Source organism: Notechis scutatus, chromosome 2 (genome assembly GCF_049901735.1).
Source record: "Notechis scutatus isolate UNSWTSFEM ecotype Mainland chromosome 2, rNotScu1.2, whole genome shotgun sequence".
Taxonomy (NCBI): Eukaryota; Metazoa; Chordata; class Lepidosauria; order Squamata; family Elapidae; genus Notechis; species Notechis scutatus.
Genome location: NC_142010.1, coordinates 160,378,235 through 160,400,925, shown reverse-complemented (window position 1 = coordinate 160,400,925; position 22,691 = coordinate 160,378,235).

The window sequence follows — 22,691 nt, the reverse complement described above, 5'->3', positions numbered from 1 at the left end:
ATTGTGTGCTCTTGTGTTGTTATGGTTGAAACTGAAGTATTCATTGACAGGTAGGACATTGCAATGTATGATTTTATATACCATGCTTAAATCAGACCGAAGACGGCGTAATTCAAGGTTTTCTAGTTCTAGAATTTCAAGTCTGGTGGCATAAGGTATTCTACAACGAGTAGAGGAGTGGAGAACTCTCCCTATTAATGATAATTGTAAGTTTTCCCATTTTGCCAAGTCTGTCGCAATCTGTTGCTTGAGTTTATTATAATTATTCTCTTTAAGTGTGCCACATCTTGCTGTCAAATATATTCCCAGGTATTCAACCTTATTTGTGACCTGGATTTCCAAAACTTCCGCCAATTCTTCCCTCTGTTTTACTAGCATATTCTTCGTCAGAATCTTTGTTTTATCTTTATTTATTTTTAAACCAGCTACCACTCCATATTCCTCTATCTTTTCTATCAACCTAGTTGCTGTTGCCAATGGGTCTTTTAATATAAAAACCAGGTCATCTGCAAATGCTTGTAATTTGTATTCTTCTTTCTTAATTTTCATTCCTTTTATTTCTTTCGCTTCTCCTATATCTCTAGTTAGCACTTCTAATGTTAACACAGAGGTGACAGCGGGCAACCTTGTCTTGTACCTTTCTTTATAGCAATAGAATCTGTTAATTCCTCATTAATCATTACCTTTGCTGTGTGATCATGATATATAGCTTTTATGGCTTGAATAAATTTCTTACCAAAGCCCATCTGTTCCAATTGTAATAACATAAATTGCCAATTTACATTATCAAAGGCTTTCTGTGCATCTAGGAATATCAAGGCCATTTGTTTTTCAGTGCCTCGTAGTATTCCAGTGTGTCCAGGATAGTTCTCATATTATCTTTAATATGTCTCTTTGGTAGAAATCCATTTTGATCGGGGTGAATAAAATTATTTAAATATTGTTTGAGTCTTTCTGCCATTATTGAAGCAAAAATTTTATAGTCTGAGTTGAATAAGGAAATGGGTCGATAGTTCTTAATTAGTTGCGGGTCCGCTTCCTCCTTTGGCATTAGTGTAATATATGCTTCTGACCATGATTTAGGTGTCCTCTTTTTTAACATAACTTCATTCATAACTTCCAGAAGCAAAAGGTTCAACTGCTCCTGAAATGTCTTATAAAATTCAGCTGGCAATCCGTCCGGGCCCGATGCTTTTCCATTATTTTGTTTTTTAATTGCTTCCGTTAGTTCCATCATCGTTATGTTTCCTTCTAACATCATTTCAATATCTTTTGGTATCTGGGGCAAATTCGCTTTCTGTAGATATTGTTTAATCTTCCCTTCCTCTATTATCTCTTGTTCATATAACCTCAAATAAAAGTCCTGTACAATTTTTTTCTTCTCTGTGTTTCCATAGCAGATTTGCTCTTGGTCATCTATCAATTGAGCTATTTTTCTTTATTCTTTCTCCTTTTTCAATTTATGTGCTTACCATCTGCCTGGCTTATTTGCATCTTCAAAATAGTTTTGCGTAGCATTTCTAATTTTCTGTGCTAATTCCTCTTTTTCCATTAGTCCCATTTTGTGTTTAACTATGTCCATTTGTATTTTCACATCTTTTTAAATGGTGATTTTTGTAGTTCTTTCTCAAGTCTCTTGTGATCATCCTCTAACATTTTCAACGCTTGTCTTTTCTTTTTGTTTCTTATCTTTGTATAGTCTATTATCAAACCCCTAAAGTAAGCCTTCATTGTATCACACAAGTTTTGTATTGTTGTATCTTCTGTTCTATTCTCCTTGAAAAAGAAATCCAATTCTTTCTCCATTTTCTGTATAAAGTCCTTTTCTTTTAATAAAGCATTATTTAAGTCCATCTAGATCTTTTTCTTTGTCCTTTCCATTTAATTGTCATTGGATTGTGGTCTGCCCAGGTCCCAGTTTCTATCTCAATTTCCTGTATGTTAATAATCAATTCTGCTGACATCCATATCATATCTATTCTGGACCATGATGAGTGTCTGTTTGAATAAAAAGTATATTCTCTATTTTTAATATTTCTTTCCCTCCAAGCGTCCTTTAGCAAGATCTTTCTATGTTGTTTTTTTGTTTTCTGTGTTTTATAGTCCATCTTCTTGTTAATTATTCCATTAAAGTCCCCATATTCTAAGTCAATTATTGTCCTGTGTAATTTTTTATAAAATCCTTCTTGATTGTCATTTGGAGCATAAATTGCAATTAAAAGTAATTTCATGTTATTGTCTGTTATCTCCACCATCAAGACTCTTCCATCATCGTCCGTGTAAATTTGTTTTGCTGGAATTGTATCTTTAATGTATAAGACTACTCCTCTTTTCTTAACTCGTGTCAGTGAAGGAAATATTTTCCCTAATTTTGGCTATACCAGTAGTTGTTCATATTGTTTTTTGATGTGTACTTCTTGTAGGCAAATTATATCAAATTTCAATTTTTCTAATTTATGAAATGTTTTCCTTCTTTTAATAGCAGAATTGAGTCCATTTATTTTATTTTTTATTTTTATTGGTTTTTAAGACAAACATAGACAAACAAAACATAAAAACATCAAGCCATCTTCCATATATATACATACAGTGTGTCGGTTGGTTTACAAATTGTTTTGTGCTTCCATTTTGTAGTCTTCAATTACAATTACATTGTATATATTCTCATATTTTCAATCAAATATTAAATACATTAATATCATTGTTAATCAATCATTTGACTATACTTTTATTCATTCATGTTTTATGAAATAATCCATATTTTACTTAATTTGTTTTATAACAGTTCATATTATCATCTCAAATCTATCCTACAATCATTTTGTAGATATAATAAGAAAAGAATATGTGGCTATTCTGTCTTGGTAAATTTCCATGAAACAAAATCTTGCTTAGCACAGAGCAAAGTTCACTAAACTGACAGGAAAAGAACTGACAGGAAGAAGCTGAAGTTGATGAAAACCTTCTAAGCACCAATTCCACCCGTGCTTTTTACAATTTTGTAAACAACAAACTAAAAGACTCAAGGTCCATCCCTCCCTTGATAGGACCTGATGGTAAAGACTGCAGCGACGACACCATTAAAGCCAACATCTTTAACACATTCTTCGGCTCAGTGTTTGTAAACAGTAATGGATCATGCCCAATGTTTCCTAGCCGTACCACAGATAACAATAATGATCTAATACATATCGATTTTACAGTAGACAACGTTGAAAAAGCACTACGCAACCTAAAACCATCTCTATCTATTGGACCGGATGGAATATGTGCCTACTTCTTAAGAAAACTATCCACTGCCATAGCCAAAACTCTAAGCATAATCTTTGAAAAATCTTTCAGAACCAGCTCCTTGCCCAACCTATGGTTACAAGCCACAGTCATCCCCATCTTCAAAAAAGGGAGACCCAAGCCTAGTTGAAAATTACAGACCAATCTCCTTATGCTGCGTCACCTGTAAAGTCATGGAATCAATTATTAACCAATCCATCATCCTCCATTTAGAGACAAACAACCTACTCTCCAATAAACAATTTGGTTTCAGAAAAAAACTATCCTGTAATCTGCAACTCTTACACTGCAAAAACATATGGACTACACAACTCGACCAGGGCAAAGCAATAGACGCAATCTACATAGACTTCTGCAAAGCCTTTGATTCAGTGGTACACGACAAACTACTCCTAAAAATAAAAAATAAAATCTTATGGTATCTCTGGACAACTGAATAACTGGATAGAAGCATTCCTGTCAAACAGACAACAAATGGTCAAAATTGGGAACGCCCTATCAAATCCAGTACCTGTCAATAGTGGTGTTCCCCAAGGCAGTGTTCTAGGACCAACTCTCTTCATAATCTACATAAACGACCTTTGTGATCATATCAAGAGCAATTGTGTTCTCTTCGCTGATGATGTAAAGCTGTTCAATACCACAGACAATACTACTACCCTACAAAAAGATCTAGACTATGTATCTGAATGGTCTAACATATGGCAACTTCAAATCTCAACAAATAAATGCTCTGTCTTACATATTGGTAAAAAAATCAGAAAATAAAATACAAGCTGAATAGTCAAGATCTTGTTGATGACCCAAGCTCTGTAAAGGACCTGGGAATACTCACCTCTAATGATCTAAGTGCTAGAGCCCACTGCAACTACATAGCCAAAAAGGCATTAAGAGTTGTTAACCTAATCCTACGTTGCTTTTTCTCTGGTAATATCTCACTACTAACCAGAGCATACAAAACATTTGCTAGACCAATACTCGAATACAGTTCATCAGTCTGGAATCCTTATCACGTATGTGATATTAACACAATTGAGAAAGTCCAGAAGTATTTCACAAGAAGAGTTCTCCACTCTTCTACCTGTTGTAGAATACCTTATGCCACCAGACTCGAAATTCTAAAACTAGAAAACCTTGAATTATGCCATCTTCGGTCCGACTTAAGCATGGTATATAAAATCATACATTGCAATGTCCTACCTGTCAATGAATACTTCAGCTTTAACCATAACAACACAAGAGCACACAACAGATACAAACTCAAAGTAAACCGCACCAAACTTGATTGCAGGAAATACGACTTCAGCAATAGAGTGGTCAATGTCTGGAATACTCTACCCGACTCTGTAGTCTCTTCCCCAAACCCCAAAAACTTCAACCTTAGACTGTCTACTATTGACCTCACCCCTTTCCTAAGAGGTCTGTAGGGGGCGTGCATAAGCGCACCAACGTGCCTACCGTCCCTGTCCTATTGTTTCTCTTATTCTTTTATTTTTCTTATATGTACCCATTTCATATATTCACAACTATGTATACACTTGTACTTATTATCTTGTAAACAATTGACAAATCAAATAAATAAATAAATAAAAATAAAATAAATAAGATTAACTTCACAAAAGTCTGTCGGATAAAAGATGTGTATTCGGTATCAGTCACGAAGTATCACAGAAGCTTGTGTCAGATAAAAGATGTATATTCAGGAAAAAACATGTTTATCAGTAACAGTCAAAAAGTTCGTTACTTGTATCACGTAGCCTGGTCTCAAAGATAAAGTTTGTAACTTCTTTGTCTTCCTGCAATCCCCCTCACCCTCCCTCTTTGAATCAGTACAATAAAAAGGGACAGCGCAAAGCAATCGGGGCTGGCAGCCTGAACAATCCATCTGTCTCAGGCTCAGCCGGGACAATTCCATCTGCCCCAGGCGATGCGCTGCCTCACCTAAAGAAATCTTCGTCTTGTGTTCTTTTTTCTTTCCGCTTTGCAATCACTCTTGCGAGAGTCCCGCAATCACCCTGGCTAGGGTTCCGCTGAACGCTTACTCTTAACGCTTTTTCTACGCTGAATGCTGCTGCTCAATCTCACCCTGGATAGGGTCCAGCAGACGCTCAAACTCACCCTGGATAGGGTCCTGCTTTTGCCAAACTTCGCCCTTGCGAGGGCTTCTCTGTATCTCACTCTTGCGAGGGTCCCGTTCTGAGAGGAATTCAGCAATCAACCAGAAGATCGAAATAAAGGATCGGTCGCTCGACGCGACAGCTGGGGGCTCGTCCGGGATCCCTTGATTCGTCCGGGATCCCTTGATTCGTCCGGGATCTCTTCGACTTTCTGGTTCCAAGGTGTGGCTTCTGGCTAGAGGTGCATCGCCTTCACTCCCATTGCTACGCACCTGGCATAGGTTTCGTACGAATCGTAAGTAATGGGCTCCTCACTTTCTCAAGTTTCGTCAGGGCACAGGGACGAACTTTATAGTCTAGTGAAGAAGGCTAATTCCTTTCAGAAAATTAATGGTACAACTGTGTACCCAATTTCGAAGAAATCTTTAAATAAATTTATAATTTATATTGAGGCACACTGTCCAGCCTATCCATCTGCTGGAACTCTTAGCCATTCTCAATGGGAAAAATTAGGAAAATATTTACATGAAATTCCCAGAGCTCCCATGGATATACTTATCTCTTGGAGAGCGATAATGGCTGCTATATCAATTGTTTATCCTTCTTCTAGTCTTCCTGAAAATTCTCTTTCTCCTGTTTCCTCTGATTCCCCTTCTTCTAATTTAAAAACTTCCAAGCCTCTTGCAGCTCATCTTGATACAAATTCTTCCTTACCACCTCCTTATCCTGACATTTCTTCCCCTCCTCCTTCCTCTCCTTCTTCTCTTCCTGATTTTTCTCCTATGAAACCTGTGGGAGGAATCATAACTAATCTTCTGTCATCACCTCTATCTTTAGAAACAGAAAATCCTTCTGCTTATCCTATGACTATCATCCCTGGAGTAGGAGGCAATGTTCATACTAACATTGAATTTAAAGTTTTGAAAAATATAAAAGATGCAGTTACAACTTATGGACTGCATTCTCCTTTTACTAGGGGAATACTTGATTCTTTGGTTACAGCTAATACAGTTATGTTATTGTATGATTGGAAAATGCTTTTTTCTATGCTTATGACTCCAGCGCAATATGTTGTGTGGCAATCTGAATATGAAAAAGGTATTGAGGCTGAAATTCGTAGGGGTTTGCCTGCTGGAGTAACTGAAGATCAGTTACTGGGGAAAGGTCAATTTTCTACTCTAGCACAACAACAAAATTCTCCCCGTCGTAGTTTTGCTATTATTCATATGTGTGCTATGAATGCCTTAAAGCGAGTGGATGATTCAGATTCACAGTCCACTCAAGCATTTTTAAAAATTATGCAAGGTCCTGATGAGCCATATGCTTCATTCATTAGTCGGCTTCAGACAGCTTTAGATAGACAGATAGATAATTCTGTTGCTAAACAAGAATTACTTATAAAATTGGCTTTTTCCAATGCAAATCATGATTGTCAAAAAATTCTACAGCCAGTTGCTAATAAGCCAGGAGTGACTTTGGCTGAGTTTTTACAACTCTGTAGAATTGTAGGAACAACCACTCATAAAATGGATATGCTTGCCACTGCTATCACTGCTTCATTACCAAATTCTAATTCTGCTTCCACTTCTCCTCCTGATGCTTTTGCTATAATATGCAAAGGCAATTGTTTTAACTGTGGCAAGCCAGGACATTTTAAAAATGAATGTCGTATGCCAGGAGGTGGAGCTACTTTTCGTGGCCAAACCAGAGGTCCACCTTCCTCATCTAAGCCAAAAACTATCTGTCCTCGCTGCAGGAAAGGCTATCATTGGGCTTCAAATTGTCATTCTAATCCTTCTCCCTCTCAGCCTTCGGGAAACTAATTGAGGGGTCTTCAGCTAGCCCCGCTACAAAGGCTGAATTACCTGTCACAACATTCCCTGTGGTATTGTTAGAGGATCTTGTGTATGATGATCCTGGTGCAGTTTTTACTCTTCCTTTAACTACAACGCTTCTCAAACCTTTACTTCCTTCCACACCTGTCTTGCTTATTCCCAATTCTTCTCTTACAATAGAAGGTGTGGTTGCAGCTCCTTACTTATATGATTCTTCTGCTCTTAATAATCTTGCATTGGCTGCAATAGGAGATCGTTGCTTTACTTTAAAAAAGGGGACAGTAGTGGCTACACTTATAATTTTGCCTCTTTTTGAACCACTTTCTTTGTTTGCATTACAGCAGCCTGTTCAAGCTTCAAAACCAACTCTTTCTGTTACACTCAATGGTCGAATTTTTGAAGGTCTGATTGACACCGGTGCAGATGTTTCTGTTATTCGTTCTTCTGAATGGCCCTCTTCTTGGTCTCTCACAGAAGCTTCTTCAGTGCAGGGTGTAGGTGGAGCTCAAGCTGCTAAGGTCAGCTCTCATTGGCTCTCTGCTTCTACTGAGCATTCTACTTTAACTGCTTATCTTAAACCCTATATTCTTCCTCTACATTGCAATCTCTGGGGACGTGATTTACTTTCTCAATTTCAGGCTTATATTCAGATACCATAGTTTTTCTATCCAAATGTCTATTTCTCCTTTATCTCTTACTCTTAAAACCTCTATTCCTGTTTGGGTGGATCAATGGCCTCTCACAAAAGAAAAATTGGAGGCTTTACATCTTCTTGTTCATCAACAGTTATTAGAGGGACATATTGAACCATCCACCAGTCCTTATAACACCCCAGTATTTGTAATTAAAAAGAAATCTGGCAAATGGCGCCTCCTTAATGATCTCAGGGTCATTAATTCCATTCTTCAACCCATGGGGCCACTGCAGTGTGGTCTACCTAATCCTAATTTGATCCCAGCTGGATTTGATCTCATAATAATAGATTTAAAGGACTGTTTCTTTTCTATACCTTTGGCACAAAAGGATAGGATCATCTTTGCATTTACAGTGCCAGAGCTTAACAACTCTAAACCCACATCTAGGTATCAATGGAAAGTTCTTCCACAAGGTATGCTTAATTCACCAACTATGTGTCAATATTTTGTCAATGAGGCTCTGCATCCTTATAGATCTCAATTTCCAAGTTTTCTTGTATATCATTACATGGATGATATCTTAATTGCTGCTGATGGGCCAAAGGGGATGGTTAAAAAAACTTTCCCGATCCTCTTGACCACATTAGCAAAAGCAGGGTTAACATATAGCACCTGAAAAAATCCAGTCTCACTACCCAATGCAATATTTAGGTCACAAGGTTTTAGCTTCTACAGCATCTCCACATATTCCTTCACTCACACTTCCACAGCCAACAACACTGGTTCAATTACAGCAGTGCTTGGGGGTTATTAACTGGGCTAGACCATATCTTGCTTTAACCACACAGATGCTATCACCACTTTTTCAAGCACTAGTAGGATTGAAAAATCCTGCAGATAAGGTCTATCTTTCAGATCAGCATCTAGAAGCTTTAAAACAAGTAAACACAGCCCTAGCAACCCAATGGGTAAATCGTGCACTCACAGACACACAACCTTCTCTTGCTATTCTTTCCACTCATCAACTACTGACTGCAATAATTGTTCAAATATCTAATACAAAAAATCTTCATATCTTGGAATGGTTACACCTACCACACACTCCAAAAACATCTATTTTTACTAGAGCAGCACAAATGGCTTCTCTTATAGAAAAAGGGCGTAAGAGAACCAAAGCCCTGATGGGAATGGATATTTTTACATTGTATATTCCTTTTAAGATCACTCAATGGGAACCTCTTTTTCAGACTTCCACAACACTGCAGGATGCGTTGGAAGATTGGTGTGGCCAAGTGTCGTGCCACCTTCCTTCTGATTCACGACTGCAGGTGTTGAAAACAGTTCCTTTTGTTTTACAATCACCTTTTGTCCAACAGCCATTGAAGGAAGGCTTAACTGTCTTTACTGATGGTTCAAAAAATATTGGAGCATGTACATGGTATGAAAATGCTCAATGGCATAAACGTTTAACTACTTCACAAACATCAGCACAACAAGCTGAATTAGCTGCTTTCCTATTGGCGTTGTCTCTTTTTTCACAACAATCTTTAAATGTAATATCTGATAGCATGTATGTTACTCAGATGGTTGCTCATATTTTTGATGCATATATTTCTCCTGTTACCCCTCCCTCTCTAATGAAACTTTTTTTACAGCTTCAGACACTGTTGAAAAAGCGAGGGAAACCTTTATTTGTAGCTCATATCAGAAGTCATCAGCAATTGCCTGGATTCCTAGCAGAAGGCAATCATATGGCAGATGAGGCTTGTAAAATTATGGCCTCCTCTCCCCTTCTCCAACAGCTTTCACCTGGGGAGAGCCATGATTATTTTCATCAAAACAGGAAAGCCCTAGTGCGACAATTTGGAATTACATATCAAGAAGCCACAGCAATAATTCAACAATGTCCAACATGTAGCTTGCAGGCCAAAGGTATCCCTGAAGGCGTTAATCCTAGGGGTACTCAAGCCTGTGATACGTGGCAAATGGATGTCACTCATTATCCTCCCCTTGCTCCCTGGAAATACATTCATGTATCAGTGGATACATATTCAGGGTTTATTATAGCAACATTGCAAAGAGGAGAGGCTACAAAAAATGTTATTAATCACTGTATTCGGTCATTCGTAACGTTGGGATGTCCAAAAATTCTCAAAACAGATAATGGTCCTGCTTATGTCAGTTCTCCCTTTGCTGAGTTTTGTCATAAGTGGGCCATCACACATAAGTTTGGCTTACCCTTCAACAGCCAAGGTCAAGCGATTGTGGAGAGATCGCACCTAACTTTGAAACAAGCCCTTGATCGGCACTTGGGGAAAAAAGGCTCAGGCCCCCCGAACCTCCCGACGTTGCAAAATATCTTAAATGTTTGTCTGTACACTCTTAACTTTCTCAATCTTACTGGCTCTCCTCCCTCCACAGCGGCTTCTCGCCACTTCACCAAGCCAGTAGTTCCCTCTTCCCGTCCTCTTGTTTATTTCAGACAGCTTCCAGATCCTGCGTGGAAAGGTCCTGCACAGCTCATTACCTGGGGAAAAGGTTACGCTGCTGTCCAACTTCCTGATCGAGTGCTTTGGGTTCCTGCTCGCTGTGTCAGACCTTACCATGGCAAACCTGACTCTAACTCTAATCTTTCTTCTGATATCAATACTTCCTGTCTTTTCTCAATTTAAGGCATCTCCTGATGCTATTTTTGCTTTCCTTGCTGACACTGTTACCTTTATTTTTAAAGATAATCTTCTTTCTGCATGTAATTATGTTTTCCAACACAATGGTAGTTTTCTTTCTCCTACTTCTGACATAACTATTTACTATTACTATTCTCCTTGTTTAATATTTTTAACTATACATGTTACTCCACTTACTATAGGTTCTTATTCTTGCTTAGGATTTTTTCACAATCACACTTATTTCAATCACACTGTTCTATTGCTTTCCACTTCTTCAGTGGCATCTCCTCCACTATCCTCTGCTTTACTTACGTTGCCATCTCAAGCTAATTCTGAGACAACTTTTCCTGGAGACAAACTACGATGGCATCTTCGCTGCTGCTTTCCACCCTGTGATGTCACCAACTGCATTTGGCATCATTCATCTTCCTGGGTTCCTGATCGCTACAAACCACCTGTCGTGCGAAGACGTCACCTCATCCCTGATGACATCCATCGCAAGACTACAGCTCTCATTCGAGTTCGCCATCTTCGGTATCCTGCCTTCATCGCTGACAACTCCATCTCTAAGCAGTCTGCATCTCATGCTGTTCCAAGATTTGGCTATCATCGCATTCCTCGAAGCATACAATCATCTTCTACAAATGAACATCAACCTCAAACTTACACCTGGACTATCCTTGATTTTCAAGGAAAAATTTTAAACACCACCACTAATTATACTAGATGGCCATGGTTTCCTCAGCTTTTCATGGATTTTGCTGAAATGGGGACAGGAGTAGAAAAATTTGCAGACAAAAAACTACAAGCTGATACATGGGACAAGCAAGGCTCCTGTTCTCCAGCACCTGCTGACAACTATAGACTATATTTTTGCCCTGCTCATAGTACTGGTACTTCTCGTTCTGCCTGCGGTGGGGTAGTTGACAGATATTGTAAAAAATGGAGTTGTGTATCCACAGGTCATATCTGGTGGGAAGCACCTACCAAAAATGACTATATTCATATTACCCGTGCTCAAGCACATCTTCCCTGCTCTCAATGGCCTTGTTGTGGACAGAGAATAAATCCACTCAGAATCACTTTTACTGCACAAGGAAAGACAATTGCAAGAAAACAATGGATGGTTGGGTTTACTTGGGGAGGACGTCAGTGGGATGGTCAAGGAGATGAAGGGAATATTTTTACAATTCGTCTCTCGATATCCATGTCCACTTATGATGTTGGTCCCAATCCCAATTTGAAATCAACCTTTCTACAAAAACCCAATATTCAGGTGAATCCATTAGTACAGTTGGTTAATTCTTCTTACACATTGTTAGCAACTACACTTAATGATTCATCCAAAACTGATCAATGTTGGCATTGCTTATCTGATTTGCCACCATTCTATGATGCAGTAGCTTCCAATGAACCTATTAGAAACTCCACCAGTGACACACAATGCAGATGGAACACTTCCTCCATTACTATCACTGACATAATAGGTAGGGGATGTTGCCTAGGAAACATACCTGCTAATTATTCCCAATATTGTCAGAAGGTTTCATCAGGGTATCACTGTAATGTATATCTACCAAAAGAAAGATCAAACCTTAACATTGGAGGCTATGGTCCTCTATACACTACCTCCAATGGCAATATCACTGCTCGCCTCAAAGGACAATTCTTCATCCCAGGTAATAATTCTATATGGGCTTGCTCCACAGGAGCAACTGCATGTGTTCATGGTGATGTTCTTATTGCTCAGGGATCTTTTTGTATTCAGGTAAAATTACTCCCAAAGATCACTTTTTATCCAGAGTCAGAACTTGTCAATGAACTTGAACCTCCACAATTCCCTCTTCATCAGAAAAGAGAAATCATAACAGCTGTAACACTATCTGTATTGCTGGGTCTTGGAGCAGCAGGTGCAGCCACAGGTGTAGCAGCTCTAGCTGTTGGTCATCAACAGTTAGCAACCCTAAGTTTACAAATAGATGAAGATCTCAAACGCATAGAGACTTCAATTACTGCTCTTCAAAATTCTCTCTCATCTCTAGCTGAAGTGACTCTTCAGAACAGAAGAGGTCTAGATTTGTTATTTTTAAACAAAGGGGGATTATGTGTAGCAATAAAAGAAGAATGTTGTTTTTATGCTGATCATTCAGGAATTGTTAAAGATTCTATGGCTGAATTGCGAAAACGATTGAAGGATAGAGAGAATGAAAGACAACAAAGTCAGTCATGGTATCAAGGCATGTTTAATTTTTCTCCCTGGTTAACAACACTATTGTCAGCCTTAATAGGTCCTCTTGTGTTATTGCTTCTTGCATGTACTATTGGTCCATGTGTAATAGGACGTTTGCTTACATTTTTGAGGGATCGTTTGAAAACACTTGACAATGAAGTTAACAATACTCAAAAATCAGTTAGCTTTCTCACATCTATCATTGAATCAAAAGATCTTGTCAAAAAACCTTTGCTGGAATGGTACTCTGACCAAGAGTCAGAGGAAGAAATAGACACTAATAACTCCTTTTCTCCCAAAGAAGTTTTGTTAACTCTGCCAAGCCATGATTTGGGGGATGAGGACTTTTCCTCGTATGAGTTAGATCTGCAAGGTACCAACAAACTGAAGGGTTTGTTGCCACCTTATGGGACTACTCAAGAGGAGAAAGGACTCTACCTAGAATCTTGAGCACAAAAATAAAGAAAAGGAGGAATTGTGGCTATTCTGTCTTGGTAAATTTCCATGAAACAAAATCTTGCTTAGCACAGAGCAAAGTTCACTAAACTGACAGGAAAAGAACTGACAGGAAGAAGCTGAAGTTGATAAGATTAACTTCACAAAAGTCTGTCGGATAAAAGATGTGTATTCGGTATCAGTCACGAAGTATCACAGAAGCTTGTGTCAGATAAAAGATGTATATTCAGGAAAAAACATGTTTATCAGTAACAGTCAAAAAGTTCGTTACTTGTATCACGTAGCCTGGTCTCAAAGATAAAGTTTGTAACTTCTTTGTCTTCCTGCAATCCCCCTCACCCTCCCTCTTTGAATCAGTACAATAAAAAGGGACAGCGCAAAGCAATCGGGGCTGGCAGCCTGAACAATCCATCTGTCTCAGGCTCAGCCGGGACAATTCCATCTGCCCCAGGCGATGCGCTGCCTCACCTAAAGAAATCTTCGTCTTGTGTTCTTTTTTCTTTCCGCTTTGCAATCACTCTTGCGAGAGTCCCGCAATCACCCTGGCTAGGGTTCCGCTGAACGCTTACTCTTAACGCTTTTTCTACGCTGAATGCTGCTGCTCAATCTCACCCTGGATAGGGTCCAGCAGACGCTCAAACTCACCCTGGATAGGGTCCTGCTTTTGCCAAACTTCGCCCTTGCGAGGGCTTCTCTGTATCTCACTCTTGCGAGGGTCCCGTTCTGAGAGGAATTCAGCAATCAACCAGAAGATCGAAATAAAGGATCGGTCGCTCGACGCGACAAGAATACATCTTTATATATTTATTATTTTCTAAAAATCTACATATTTCATTACCATGTTTTATTGTCTAACCATTGATAGAATAGATCCCAAATTTTATGAAATTGTTTATCATCTTGTTCTCTGATTTCAAATGTCAATCTACTCATTTCAGCACATTCCAATATTTTCTTAATGATTTCCTCCTGTAATGGTATTTTCTCATTTTTCCAGTTTTTAGCAAATACAATCCTAGCCACTGTTAATACATTTACAATCAGATATTTCAATTCTTTACTATATATTTCAGGTAAAATTCCCAATAAAAATATCTCTGGTTTCAAATCTATATGCTTTTTTGTCATTTTTTCCAACCATGTGTGGATTTTAGTCCAATATTTTTTAGCATCCACACAAGTCCACCACATATGGTAATATGAGCCTGGTGTCTGATGACATTTCCAACATTTTTCAGATTTGTTCTTGAACATTCTTGCTATTCTTGCCGGGGGGGAAGTGCCACCTGTAAAACATCTTATACAATTTTTCTTTATATGTGATCTGCGTGCCTAATTTCTTAGATTCAGAATTCTACCTGTAGCTTCCACTTTGAATTGAAGTAAAAGAAAAAACTTTGCTCTAACCATTGGAGTCTGAGTATTTCTTTCTTGGATTTTGAATGGAGCACATTATTCTGAATCTAAGAAATTAGGCGCGCAGATCACATATACAAAGGGGTGAAATTGATCCCACCCCCCAAAGTCCAAGATCTTCCTCCAATTAAAAGTTCTCAATGTGATCATGTGGGCATCTGCAGGTGGTGATGAGGCTTCTGTCCGTTGACCTTGACATATTTTGATAAAATTTAGCAGTTGCGCAGTAGAAAGACAGTTGAGCAAGGAAATAGAAACTTAAGAACAAGAATTCTATACTCCCCCTCCTCCTTCTCATTTACAGCACAGGAATGTAACACCTACAGCTCTCTTCCCTTCCAATCCCCCCTCCCCCCGTTATTAATGACAGCCGAAAGATGCAGAGCAGTGAGAAAGATGCATAGCAGTAGAAAAGATGTAGAAGAGATCTTGAAGGCTGACAGCTGTTGACATTGTCATTTTATAATTTTGAGACCACAATTTTTGCCATTTCTCTAGATCAATCCCATATCCAAAGTTCTTCCCCCAAGCACCTTTTCATCAGTACCTGTCAAAATCTTATCTAAGTCAGTCAATTTGTCATAGAAACCTTCAGTTTCAGAGTCTTTATCATACCTTGAATGTATTTGCGCATATGAAAACCAATTCATCTTTATACCTTGTTCCTCTAATTTTTGCATAGATTTAAGTTCACCCTTTTCATTCAATATTTCACCATATTTAACTGTTTGTTCCTTTTTATAGGATAAGAAAATGCTTCAATAGTCAATAGCCAGACTGGAATTTTCAAATAACATTGTCTTTTAAGTCTTCTCCCAGTTTAACCACAGAGACTCCCGTATATAATGTCTTTCTAAAATACCCCTGTGTTTTAGTTCCTTTATACCATAGAAAAGCATGCCATCCCAACAACAGATCATGTCCTTCTAACATCAACAATCTAGTATTTCTTAATGTTATCCATTCCTTAACCCACATCAAATTTGTAGCTTGGTAATACAACTCCCAATTAGGCAAACCAAATCCTCCTCTTATTCTGGCATCTTGCAAAAGTTTTAACTTTATTCTCGCTTTCTTACCTTGCCATATATATTTCAACACAATTTTATTTAAATCTTCAAAGTAATCTTTTCCAAGCCTAATTGGAATTGTTTGGAACAAATATAAAATTCTGGGTAATATATTCATCTTGATTGTTGATATTCTCCCTATTAATGACAGTTGTAAATTTTCCCATTTCACCAAATCTAATGCTATCTGCTGCTTAAGTTTGATATAATTATTCTCTTTTAGTGTACTGCATCTTGCTGTCAAATGTATCCCCAAGTACTTGATCTTATTCGTGAACTGAATTTTCAATAGATCTGCCAGTTCTTCCTTTTGTCTTGATAGCATATTCTTTGTCAAGATCTTTGTCTTATCTTTATTTATTTTCAAACCAGCCACCTTCCCATATGTCTCTATCTTTTCTATCAATTTTGATGCTGTTTCTAGTGGGTCTTCTAAAATGAAAACCAGATCATCTGCGAATGCTTGCAACTTAAATTCTTCCTTTTTAATTTTCATCCCTTTTATATCTTTTTCTTCTTTAATATTTCTGTTTAGCACTTCCAAGGTTAACACAAACAACAGAGGTGATAGTGGGCACCCTCATCTTGTTCCTTTTCTTATATCAATAGAAATAAGAAGCTCTCCCTCTATCATTACCTTTGCCGTTTGCTTGTGATATATAGCTTCTATTGCTTGAATAAATTTTTTAGCAAAGCCCATCTGTTCCAGCTGTAATAACATGAATTGCCAATTCACATTATCAAAGGCCTTCTGTGCATCTAGAAATATCAAAGCCATTTGTTTTTCAGGGTGTGCCTCGTAGTATTCCAAAGTGTCCAAGATTACTCTCATATTATCTTTAATTTGTCTCTTTGACAGAAATCCATTTTGATCAGGATGGATAAAATTGTTTAAGTATTTTTTAAGTCTTTCTGCCAATATTGAAGCAAAAATTTTATAATCTGCATTTAGTAAGGAAATAGGTCTATAGTTCTTGATTTGTAATGGATTGGCCTCCTCTTTTGGGACAAGTGTAATATAAGCTTCTGACCATGATTTGGGTATCTTCTTCTTTAACATAACTTCATAACTTCTAGCAATGGAAGGTTCAACGATTCTTGTAGTGTTTTATAAAATTCTGCCGGAAGTCCATCTGGGCCTGGTGCCTTTCCATTGTTTTGCTTCTTGAGTGCTTCAGTTAACTCCATCATCATTATATTGATTTCTAACATTGTTTCAATCTCTTTAGATATCTGGGGTAGATTAGCATTCTGTAAGTACTATTTAACTCTTTCCTCATCAATATTCTCTTAAAAATTAGACTTCAAAAGATAAAAAGAAAGACAAAAACAAGTTCCAAAAGGCCAAAAATCCAAATAGCTATTACAAAAAGTAAACTAGTAAGGAGGGGGTTTATTAAAGTAAGAAATAGCCCAGCTTAAAAAAAAAAAAAAAGAGCATACTGCACCTTGTTTGATTATCCAAGGCTTTTGTTAAAATTTATAACTCTCTTCTCCAGAGTCTTATCACCTTTTTTTTCTATAAGCTTCAACACCAGACTCCAGCTATTGATAGAAACCCAGAAGAGCACCTGCAATAATACTCTCACATGCTCTTCCCTCTATCTTATCAAACAGGCAATGTCCTTGAAAAGAAGTCTCAGTTCTTTCTCAGCTTTGTCTGGTCAAGAAAAAGAGATAGAATATTTCCAAGCCTCTAGTTGGCAGTGTTACAAAGTTTCTTTTGCTTTCACTCCCCCCCCCTTTTCCAAACAAAATATAATAAAAATTAATTAAAAAGGGGAAAAGATATTTAAAAAGATGACTAAAAGGGAGTCTCTAGCCTAGAATATTATAAAGTGAAAAAGGAGAGAAAGAATAGGTGAAAGAAGAAAAAAAAACCAGTCCAGTTTCAAAATATAAAATCATGTGTAGAAAATCCAGCAATGAGAAAAAAATGTAAAAATATTACTTTGACATTCCTGTTTAAAATCGCCACTTAATCACTTCTGTCAAAACTTTTACAGATTCTTTCTTTTCCTTAGGTTGTCCTTTCAAATCTTAAAGAAAAAGTTCTCACCAAACCGGCACACTTTCTCTTTCCGTTCTCTTTCGTTTCGGAGCTGTCCCAATTTCAGCAGCTTTAATAGCTGCCTCTTTGCCGCTGGCAAAAAAAGCTTCTCCTGGATCTACCAGGGACTTTGTGGTATCCCTGGGATCAACAGGATGTGCTCTTTACATTCACCGTCTCTTCGGGACGGTTTAGATCCGATTGGACTGTCCAGAAGCAAAGATATCGGCAGCGATCTGAGTCCTCCAAGATTGCATGCCATATCGTCACGACGTCAGCTCCGCCCTCCAGGATTGAGTTTATTTATATTAATTGTAATCATTTTTTTCTCTTCCATGTTTTATACTTTATAGAAGGGATTAGCAGCTCTGGTTGATCTCACCTCTCGTTGTTCTTTAGGTTCCCCATTGCCTCCTACAGCTCCTTGTTCTTTTTGAATCACTTCAAGGCACTCCTCTTGTAGTTTGAGTATTGCTTCTTGTCTTTCCCTCTCATCTTCCTTATCTCTGAAATATTCTGCATAAAATAATTCTACTTTCTCAATTGAATCAATTCTATGTCTTTGCTCTTGCCATGTAAACTGAAGGCCCTCTGGTATCAGCCATCTGTAGCTCACACTTTTCTTCAAAATAATTTTAGTCAGGAATTGATATTCTCTTCTCATCTCTCTTATTTTTCTAGGTACTTGTTTCAAGACCACAATCTCCTTGCCTTTATATTTCAGTGTTTTCTCTCTTGCTATCTGTAATATTTGTGTTTTAATGGCCCTCTTCATAAATCTTATATGTACTTCTCTTGGTAGATTATTTCTCACTGCATATCTTGTAAAGACTCGAAAAATTTCATCTACTCCATCCATCATTTTCTCTTTAGTTATTTCCAGTGCTTCTGCCAGAATTTCTATCATTATTTCTGCCAAGTTTTCTCCCTTTTCTTCCTCTATATTTTGAAATCTAAGATAGAATTCAGATCTATCTATTTCCCATCTCAACATACTCTTGTCCTGTTCAATCACGTTCAATCTGTTGTCAATATCACCAATCTTCTTATCTCTTTGTTCCTCTCTTTCTTCAATTTTTTGAATTCTTTCTTCATAGTTCATCATCATCTGGTGGATATTCTCAACTTTATCATCTGTTTTTTCTGTTCTTCACTTTATATCTTGAACTCCTTGCCAAATCATCTGTAAGGTCACCTCTTTCTCTTTTTCCTGCTGTGACATCGCCGTTGTTGATCGTTGTCCTCCAGATGTTGAAAAGCTGTAGTTGGTATTGAAGAACCAGTAATTGATGGTCTTCTACTAATTTTTACAAGGCAGAAGCAAGGAGAAAGAAAAATCTTCAGGTTCTTGTACACCCCTCCAATTAAATCCAATTGATTAAAAAGAAAACCATAAAAATGCAAAAATTATAATAAGAAAAAAATAAAAGAAAAAGATCTTCAGGTTCAATACCTTAATCCAAGTAATCAATATGGAAAAAGCCAAACAATATCATAAAAATAGTGTTCCAAATCCCAAAAAAGGAGAAGAAAAAAAGGAAAATAAAATAAAAATAAGTAGATCAATATACTTTGAGGTAAAAAGGAATCCAAAGGGAAAAAGAAAAAAGAAAAAGAAAAGTACTGAGGATTAAAAAATTGAAGATTAAAAATTAAAAAGGAAAAACCATTTAACAGGCCACTGTCACATATCAGCAAAAAAAAAAAAAAAGATTATTAAGGGGGGAAGATAAAAAAACAAAGAAAGAAAAAAAGCAAGCCACACACTGCCACAGTATAGTGTCCAAGGCTCTCTTGCTAAGTTAAGTTCCAAAAAAGCTTTAAAATTTTCTTCTCAAGATCCTCTCAGTCTTCTTTCTTTTTACTTCTTGCTTTCTCTCACTATCTGAAAGCAACCACAGATAGTAACCCAGAAGAGCACCTGTAATAACATTCTTCCATGCTCATCCCACTATCTTCACAAACTGGCTCATTGTCCTTAACAACAGTTCTTGTTATTGTCAGGCTTATCAAGCCACAAAGAAGAAAGAAAGAAACAGTGTTTCCAAGCCTCTAGATGGCAGTGTTACATATTGTCTCTACTTTCACTTCCCCCTTGTATCCAAAGGAAAAATAAAATAAAAATGACTAACAAATAAGCAGTTAAACTAAAGTGCTTTTAGATATTTAAAAGAAGCACTAAAAAAAGAAAAAGAGTTGTAAACAACAACAAAAAAAAGAGTAAAGGAATCATTGGATGTAAAATTCAAGAAAAAGACCAGTCAATTTTAAAATTTTAAGGTGTTTGTAGAAAAGTCCAGCAATAAAAAATATTACACTAATCTTGACTGCAGGTTTAATCTCGCTGCTTTCCCTCTTCTGTCTTCATTTTAAACTTTTTCTCTTCCCTTCTCAGGGTGTTCTCTCAAATATTTTAAAAAATCATCTCACCAGATTGACACACTTTCGCTTTCCACTTTCCTCTTTCTTCCGGAGCTGTCCCAGCTTCAGCGGCTTCAATGGCCCCCTCTTTGCCGCCAGAAAAAGGGCTTCTCCTGGATCAACCAGGGACTTTGCGATGTCCCTGGGATCAACAGGATGTGCCCTTCTCTATTACCATCTCTACGGGATGGTTTAGGTCCGTGGGGACCGTCCAGCAGCCGAGGTATCGACAGAGATCTTAGAGCATTAAGATCGCATGTCGTACCGCCGCGACGCCAGCTCCACCCTCCATTCGTGAGGTTTTTGACTAGAATTTTAGTTTTCTCTTTGTTTACTTTTAATCCTGCAACTTCCCCATAGTCATCTATTTTCTTCATTAACTTGGGTTCAGTTATTTGCAGTTATAATAAATACCAGGTCATCTGCAAATGCCTGTAGTTTGCATTTTTCTTTTTTATCTCCATCCCTTTTATTTCTGTGTCATGCCAAATATTTCCATTTAACCAGTGGTGGGATTCAGCCAGGACAGCCTGGTTCAGGCGAACCGGTAGTAAAAATTCTGGCTGGACCTTCCCCTCCCTGCCCAGTCACTCATCTAGTTCTTGTTCCCAGGGGGCTGCAGGGAGACCTACTAGGCTGCATGACTGGGAGCCGGGAGGCGACAATGGAATAGCAGCCCTGATCAGCTGGGGGAGATCTTTTTTCCCCTCAGAAGTTGGAAGTCTGACTGAACCTTTTTTAAACTGGTAGTCACATGGTATTCTTTTGTTGCCCTGCACGGAGGCATTCCAGAACACCCACCATTCTCTCACTAGCCTGCTTTCCAGCTCCCATTCTTCTCCTCTATGCAGGGCAATAAAAGAAGACCATGTGACTACCAGTTTAAAAAAGGTTCAATCAGGAAGGAAGAACTTCTTTTTGGGAAAGTCTCTGAACCTTTTTTAAACTGGTAGTCACATGGTTTTCTTTTGTTGTTCTGCACACAGGAGCTGGAAAGCAGGTTAGTGAGAGAGTGGTGGTTGTTCAAGAATGGGGTGGAAGTGAGGATTTTGCACTATGATTGCTTATAAGTAAGTAAGAACCAGTACAAGAGGAAAGGAAAAATCCCTCTCTGTAGATCAGCATTTTTCAGTCTTGGCAAGTTTAAGATGGGCGAACTATATGCTGCCTTGGGAATTCTGGGAATTGAAGTCCATGCACCTTAAAATTGCCAAAGTAGAGAAGCATGGGTCTATACCAGAGGTGGTATTCAACAGGTTCTGACCAGTTTTGGAGAACCAATAGTGGAAATTTTGAGTAGTTTGGAGAACCGACAAGTATCACCTTTGACTGGAGATTTTGTCACCAAGCCACACCCACAGAACCGGTAGTAAAAAAAATTGAATCCCACCACTGGTCTACACTACAGTTCAGGATTTTACATTCCTGTTTTATTTAGAGTTTGGTGCAATTAAATAAATCAGTTGTGGTTTCCTTAACAAATAGTGATTAAAGCGATATGAACCATTACTGGACTTTTCATGAGAAACTGAAATTAAAAGTTGATCTGGGCTTTGATGATTACATATGGGATTATGCAAATAATGTAGACAAATGTTAATCTTAAGAGCTTGATATGTACCAAAGAAAGTTGGAAGTCATTCTTTTTTGTTTTTTCTTCTTTTCCTCTTTCTTACACTTTCACTCTTTTTCTTAACTGAGCCTTTTCTTTTTTCAAATCTGTTTTTTATTTATTTATCCTTTAGCTTTGTTTTTTATTTTTTTATTTTTTATATATGAAGGATCAAATATTTTTTATTTTTTATGTATGAAGGATCAAATACTCAGCCATTATAATTCTACATTCCTTATTTACAGAAATCATATCAAAATTTAGAATTAAAACCACTGGGAGCCATCTCATATAAGGCAGGCTCTGAGTCCCTCTAACCAAAAAGTATTTATTGTTAGAAGAGAATATTTGTAGGTCAGGGTTGAATTGTGGGGTCCTTGGTGCTCTCTGAGCCTGATAGTTTTCTTGCAGATATTTCATTACCAAACTAGATAATATCATCAGTACTAGAAGGGAGTGGAGTTTGCTCTTATTTTCATATACTAGTGGCTTAACCTGTCAGTGTTAATCAGTTGCTTCACAAACAGTATTTTGATTGGTGCCGGGTCTCTACAGCCTCAGGCAGAGAAGGGCTATTCTTCACCCCTCCCTCAAATGTTCTTTAAAATACAGAGTTTCCCAGCATTCCTTTAGGAACCTCCAACATGCGAACTGTGGTTACTCATCCTAAAGTGAATCCTCTTTACCTGGAGCTTCAAAATTTGCTGTTTGCTGGGAAGATGTTGTCATATATTTTTGACCCCAATAACATCAGAAAAGACAGGCAGCCACACCAGAACAAATGGACACCTTTTTGCGGCTTTTTCTCTCTCTCTCCCTCAAGGTAACAAGCTTAAATTGAATTCCCAGGGAGCCAACCAAGGGTAGTCACACTGTTGAAAGGTGTCAA